The sequence below is a fragment of the Colobus angolensis genome, unplaced genomic scaffold, assembly GCF_000951035.1.
Source record: "Colobus angolensis palliatus isolate OR3802 unplaced genomic scaffold, Cang.pa_1.0 Scaffold655, whole genome shotgun sequence".
Taxonomy (NCBI): Eukaryota; Metazoa; Chordata; class Mammalia; order Primates; family Cercopithecidae; genus Colobus; species Colobus angolensis.
In genome coordinates, this window is record NW_012120210.1 from 62,022 (window position 1) to 68,892 (window position 6,871).

General features: G+C 47.2%; 1 protein-coding gene across 1 annotated transcript in view; it reads left to right on the top strand.

Moving 5' to 3' along the window:
- Positions 1–6,709: 6,709 nt before the first annotated feature.
- The window catches only part of LOC105500273 (eukaryotic peptide chain release factor GTP-binding subunit ERF3A-like), a 54,237-nt gene continuing 54,075 nt past the window's right edge, over positions 6,710–6,871 (top strand). The window contains exon 1 of the mRNA XM_011925705.1: positions 6,710–6,744. The gene's annotated coding sequence lies outside the window, so the exon portion shown is untranslated. The remainder of the gene's footprint in view (positions 6,745–6,871) is intronic.

Genomic DNA, 6,871 nt, shown 5'->3' on the forward strand with positions numbered 1-6,871 from the left:
TTTTTTTTTTTTGAGACAGGGTCTTGCTCTGTTGTCCAAACTGGAGTACAGTGGTATGAACACGGCTTGCTGCAGCCTCAATCTCAGCCTCAGCCTCCTGTACTCAAGTGATCCTCCCACCTCAGCCTCCTGAGTAGCTGGGACTACAGGAATAAGCTGTTGCACCCTGGTTTACTTTTTACTTTGAAATAATTACAGACTCACGAAAAGTTGCCGAAATAGTAGAGAGATCCCAAGTACCCTTCACCTAGCTTCTCCCAACAGTAATGTCTACCATAACTATAGTACACTATCAAAATTCAGGAAATTGACATTAAGACAACACAACTAACTAGACTACACACTTCACTGTGATCTCACTTGTTAACCTTTTATTTTTGACTTACTTAAGTTACAAAAGCAATTTGCCCATCAATGGATAAACAAATACAATAAAATATTAGTCAGCCTTTAAAAGGGATGAAGTGGCCGGTCGGGGTGGCTCACACCTGTAATCCCAACACTTTGGGAGGCCGAGGCAGGCAGATCACGAGGTCAGGAGTTTGAGACCAGCCTGGCCAGTATAGTGAACCCCATCTCTACTAAAAATACAAAAATTAGCCAGTCATGGTGGTGCATGCCTGTAGTCCCAGCTACTCGGGAGGCTGAGGCAGAATCTGGGAAGTAGAGGTTATGGTGAGCCAAGATCACACCACTATACCTCAGCCTGGGCGACAGAGCGAGACTCTGTCTCAAAAAAAAAAAAAGAAAAAGGGATGAAGTACTGATGCCTGCTTCGACATGGATGAACCTTGAAAACATTATGCTAAGTGAAAGAAGCCTGCCACAAAAGGTGCTATTGTGAAATAAGGGCTCTGCCCCCAGTTTCTGGCACAGAGGGTCTTTTTTTTTTTGAGAAGGAGTCTCGCTCTGTCACCGAGGCTGGAGTGCAATGGCGTGATCTTGACTTACTGCAACCTCCGCCTCCCAGGTTCAAGTGATTCTCGTGCCTCAACCTCCTGAGTAGCTGGGGTTACAGGCATGCATCACCATGCCTAGCTAATTTTTTAATATTTTTAGTAGAGACAGGGTTTCACCATGTTGGCCAAGCTGGTCTCAAACTCCTGACCTCAAGTGATCCGCCCGCCTTGTCCTCCCAAAGTGCTAGGATTACAGGTGTGAGCCACCATACCCTGCCTAATGATGCAACTATTGATGGGCTCCTAGAAGTCAACTGGTCACCAGAAAGGCCAAGTCATGATTAGAAGCTTGGAACTTTCAGCCCTACACCCAACCTCTGGAGTGGGCAGAGGGGCTAAAGGTTGAGTTAATCAGCAATGGCCAATGATGCAATCAATCATGGCTACGTAGTGAAGCCTCCACAGACACCCAGAAGGACAGGGTTCGGAGAGCTTCTGGGTTGCTGAACACGTAGAGGACCCTGGAGGATGGCACACCTGGAGATAGAATTGGAACTCTGTGCCCTTTCCCAGCCCTGCACATCTCTTCCACACGGCTGTTCATCTGTATCCTTTGTAATATCCTTTATGGGTAAATGTAAGTAAAGTGTTTCCTTGAGTTCTTCTTTTTGAGATGGAGTCTTGCTCTGTTGCCCAGGCTTGAGTGCAGTGGAGCACTCAACTCACTACAACCTCTTGCCTCCCGCGTTCAAGCGATTCTCCTGCCCCCGTGTGGCTGGGATTACAGGCACCCACCACCACATCCAGCTAAGTTTTTTATTTTTTTAGTAGAGACCGGGTTTCACCCTGTTGGCCAGGCTGGTCTCAAACTCCTGACCTCAGGTGATTCACGCGCCTTGGCCTCCTAAAGTACTGAGATTACAGGCATGAGCCACTGCGTTCACCCTGTTTCCTTGAGTTCCGTGAGCCATTCTGGCAAATTACCTGAACCCATGGAGGGGGTCATGGGAACCCCCAATTCATAGCCAGTTGGTCAGAAGCACAGGTCACAATGTGGAACGTGTTATTGGCATTGGAAGTGGGGGCAGTCTTGTGGGACTTATCCCTTAACCTGTGTGATCTGTCCTTTTTTTTGATCTGACTCTGGTTAATGTCAGAATTGAGAGAAATGATTGGTTATCCTGTTGGTGTCTGCTGAAGAACTGGTTGGTGGTGGGTAGAAACTCCCCCACACTGGTGGAATACAACTGGCCCTTGAAAAACGTGAGCCTGAACTGCGAGGGTCCACTTACACACAGATTTTTTTTTTTCAATCAAAGGGGGATCAAAAAGACAGGATTCTCAAGATGCAGGAACCCAAGTGTAGGGAGGGCTGACCTTTCATATACACGGTGTAGATTGTGGGATTTTAGTATGATTGGATTTTGGTATCTGAAGGGCCCCTGGAAGTAATCCCCTTCCTCTACCCAGAGAGGACTGTACTCTGTGTCGAGTGGTGACTTGTGTGTGAGAGTAGGAAAAACTCTGATTTTTCCTAAGTTTTCTAAATTATTAGTCCTGGGATGGGGTGTGTTGACTCATGCCTGTAATCCCAGCACTTTGGGAGGCCGAGGCAGGAGGATCTCTTGAGGTCAGTAGTTCCAGACCAGCCTGGGTAATATGGTGAAACCCTATATCTACTAAAAATACAAAAATTACCCGGGGTGTGGGGGTGTGTGGTGGGCACCTATAATCCCACTACTTAGAGGCTAAGGGAGGAGAATTGCTTGAACCTGGGAGGTAGAGGCTGTGGTGAGTGAAGACTGCCCCACTGCACTGCAGCCTGGGCAGCAGAGCAAGACTCCATTTCAAAAACTTAAATTAAATTAAAATAGCTAGGTGCAGTGGCTCAAGTCTGTAATCCTAGCACTTTGGGAGGCTAAGGCAAGCAGATCACTTGAGGTCAGAAGTTCGAGACAGCCTGGCCAACATGGTGAAACCCTGTCTCTACTTAAAAAAAAAAAAATACAGGCTGGGTGCAGTGTCTCACGCCTGTAATCCAACACTTTGGGAGGCCGAGGAGGGCAGATCACAAGGTCAAGAAATCAAGACCATCCTGGTCAACATGGTGAAACCCCGTCTCTACTAAAAATACAAAACTTAGCTGGGTGTGGTGGTGCACACCTGTAGTCCCAGCTACTCGGGAGGCTGAGGGGGAAGAATTGCTTGAACCTGGGAGGCAGAGGTTGCAGTGAGCTGAGATCATGCCACTGCACTCTAGCCTGGGCGACAGAGCGAGACTCCGTCTCAAGAAAAATTATAAATAAATAAATAAATAAATAAATAAAATTAGCCATATGTCTCAACAGTCTTAAATGAGTATCAAAGGACAGTATCAGCCAGTTCAATTGATCAAGCACCTTTTATATACCGGGCATTATACTAGGCAGTGGAAATGTAAAGAAGATTAAGGTAAGACCCTGCCCTCAAGTTGCTCAGTCTTAGCACAACTAACAAGAAGGATTTTTCCCTTTTCTGCTGGAGCTCTGTCTGGCAGGTCAAAGCTTTGGAAAACCAATGGAGTGGATTTTTTCCTGAATAACCATAATTATCCTGTTCAGAGACAAGGAAATTAATGACATCAACTGCTTTTCTAAGCAGCAGTCTGAGTAGTTTCTGCCTTTGTCCCTAGAAAAAGAACCAGGCAGAAGGAAACTCTGCTAATTCAATTAGATGTGAAGAAGTAACCTGTGAGAAAGCGACCATTCAGTGCTGTAGGGGTGCTACAAAGAGGAGACCAGTGTTCAAAGACAAAATGCTTGGAGAAGGATGTGTAGTTCATTATTTGAGCCAGCTGATTGTGTTGACATTTCCTTAGGAGTGGGTGGATGGGGAGTGAAAATCTGGAAAGAGAAGGCATTTCATTTTGAACACCTTGTATTTTTTCTTGTGAATATAAGGTGAACATCTTTTATTCAATAGCAATACAGGTCTCGCATAAATGAAATTCTAATTTTTATAACAGTTGCTAAGTTCTCTGTAAATCTGACAGTCACTTAACACCATCTTTAAAATGGACATTGTTAAGTATGATTCCGTTAGGTCTTCGGGTATAATAATGTGCTATAACCAAAACTTCCTATTAAGCAGAGGCAAGCTCGGCCGGGCGTGATGGCTCACACCGGTAATCCCAGCACTTTTGGGAGGCTGAGGCGGGTGGATCACGTTTTTGTTTGTTTGTTTGTTTGTTTGTTTGTTTTTGAGACAGACTCTCTGTTGCCCAGGCTGGAGTGTAGTGGCACAATGTTGGCTCATGCAACCTCCACCTCCCAGGTTCAGGCGATTTTCCTGCCTCAGCTTCCCGAGCAGCTGGGATTACAGGCAGGTGCCACCATGCCCAGCTAATTTTTGTATTTTCAGTAGGGACGGGGTTTCACCCTGTTGGCCAGGCTGGTCTCAAACTCCTGACCTCAAGTGACCCTCCCGCTTCGGCCTCCCAAAGTGCTGGGATTACAGGCGTGAGCCACCGTGCCCAGCCTATTTTATTTTTATTTCAAGAGGTTTTTAGTGAACAGGTGGTGTTTGGTTATGTGAGTAAGTTGTTTACTGGTGATTTCTGAGTTTTGGTGACTCATCAACAGAGCAGTGTACACTGTACCCAATGTGTAGTCTTTCATTCTTCACCACATTCTCACCCTTTCCCTTGAGTCCCCAAAGTCCATAATTCCCCTAGTTTTCAGAGAGCATGGACCACAAACTTGAAGAGAAACTTAAAACCAATCTCCAGGCTTTTTTTTTTTTTAAACATGCAGAGTGCTCATCTGCCCAAGTGGTATTTGTTGTTGTTGTTGTTATTGTTGTTTGAGACAGTTTTGCTCTTGTTGCCCAGGCTGGAGTGCAATGGTGCGATCTCGGCTCACTGCAACCTCTGCCTCTTGGGTTCAAGCGATTCTCCTACCTCAGCCTCCCAAGTATCTGGGATTACAAGCATGTGCCACCACGCCCAGCTAACTTTTTTTTTTTTTTTGAGACGGAGTCTGGCTCTGTTGCCCACTCTGGAGTGCAGTGGCGTGATCTCAGCTCACTGCAAGCTCCGCCTCCCGGGTTCACGCCATTCTCCTGCCTCAGCCTCCCCAGTAGCTGGGACTACAGGTGCCCGCCACCAAACCCAGTTAATTTTTTGTATTTTTAGTAGAGACAGGGTTTCACCGTGTTAGCCAGGATGGTCTTGTCTCGATCTCCTGATCTTGTGATCTGCCCACCTCGGTCTCCCAAAATGCTGGGATTACAGGCGTGAGCCACCGCGCCCGGCCTAACTTTTGTATTTTTAGTAGAGACGGGGTTTCACCATGTCGGCCAGGCTGGTCACGGACTCCTCACCTCACGTGATCCATCTGCCTCGGCCTACCAAAGTGCTGGGATTATGGGCATCAGCTACTGCGCCTGGCCGGTATGTGTTTTTTCAATCCATAAATCTTGGTAGTTTCAAATTAAATTCAAACTACTGTAGCTTAGGACTCTTCTGAAAAATACTTGACAGCGTCGTTTGTGACCTATCTCATTAGGCTGAGTTCTCTTTTGTCTTTACAACACAGATGTTTAAAATTAAAATACAGATCTAGATCGAGATTTTGTTAGCTTTTTTTTTTTTAAAAAACAACCTAAGGTTGTTCAGAAACATCTATTCTATGTATGTACTTCCTTTACTCTGTAATTTCTAGGCAGATTAGTTGCACCCTGTCTAGACTCCTTTCAGAAAAATACTAACAATATATTTTTCTCTGTCTTGGGCTCCACGTGGGTGAATTACAGGAAAACTTAACAGGTACTTAGAGCAACATTTTTCCTACTTCATGAAGAGGCTAAATGCGAACTCTAAGTATTTCTCTTTTGCTTTTGCTCTTTTCCCAGGTTTACCTAATCGCAATCTGTAAGTGTAAGATGCAGTCAATGAAAAGTACTATGGGAATTCTTGAGCAAATCAGACCATTCAAGAGGAAACCACTTCACCTAATGGTGCATAAGGAAGCTGGAGTCACCAAATAACCCTGTTAGTTAGGTACAGCCGGATACACCATGGAATATGGCAATCCTCTGTTTAATTTGCAAACCCTTTGGCAGGGAGGAGGAAAGGATGGAAAAATTTGGGTGAAGGCTTTATACGACTAGTCAAACAAACAGTGAGTCATTGAAAGTTTCCAGTTAACGATCCCTTCTGCCTGGGCAGAGCCTGGGCCCCAGCGATTTATGAGCCACACTGCAGTTTTAAGCTGGAACATCTCACAGTTTTATTGTCTCTTCCACCAAATGATTACATAGAATGAAATCAGCTTTGAAATCGGCACCGGCTTTGAAATGTAGGGCAAAATCTGGCTGGGGGTAGGGAGAAAGAAGGTGGAGAGAGAACAAGGTAGGGAGACTGTGAGGCAGAGAACGCAGGAAAGGTGGTGAAAATAGAGTACAGGAATTTTCGGGAGCTGAGTGTATTTTTCTTCCCCACGTTATAGATGCTGTCCGTTTTCCCGCACCCTGTGTCCAACAGGCCAGAGTGGACCCCTCCTATGGGCTAAAAGACTCTCGGTCTTCCGCCCAGCCCAGAGCTGCACCAACCAGGGCCTGCCCCTGCCCCCCACCCGGTGACAGGTGGGGTAGCCGAGCGGCCACAAGACCTCCGCCTCCTCGCGTTGCCTGCCGGGAGCCGGAGCCGCTTCCGGTTGCGCCCAGTCCCTGAACTCCGACTCCCGTCGGCCCCCGGGAAAACCGCAGCGGGGTCGCGCGGGCGCTGCCGGAACTTGTAGTTCTGCCTCCCGCCGTGCTAAATAGTCGGAAACGGGGGCGGCCAGAACAGAGAACTACCGAGGCGGAGGTACGGGTGGTGGCGAGGGGTCAATCCGCGTCGGGCGTGGGGTTGGCGGTGAGGCAGTCGGAGGTGGTTAGGTGGGAGGAGATCCGCTCGCAGACACGAGGAGGAGGGTTGAGCCGCCGCCGCCGCC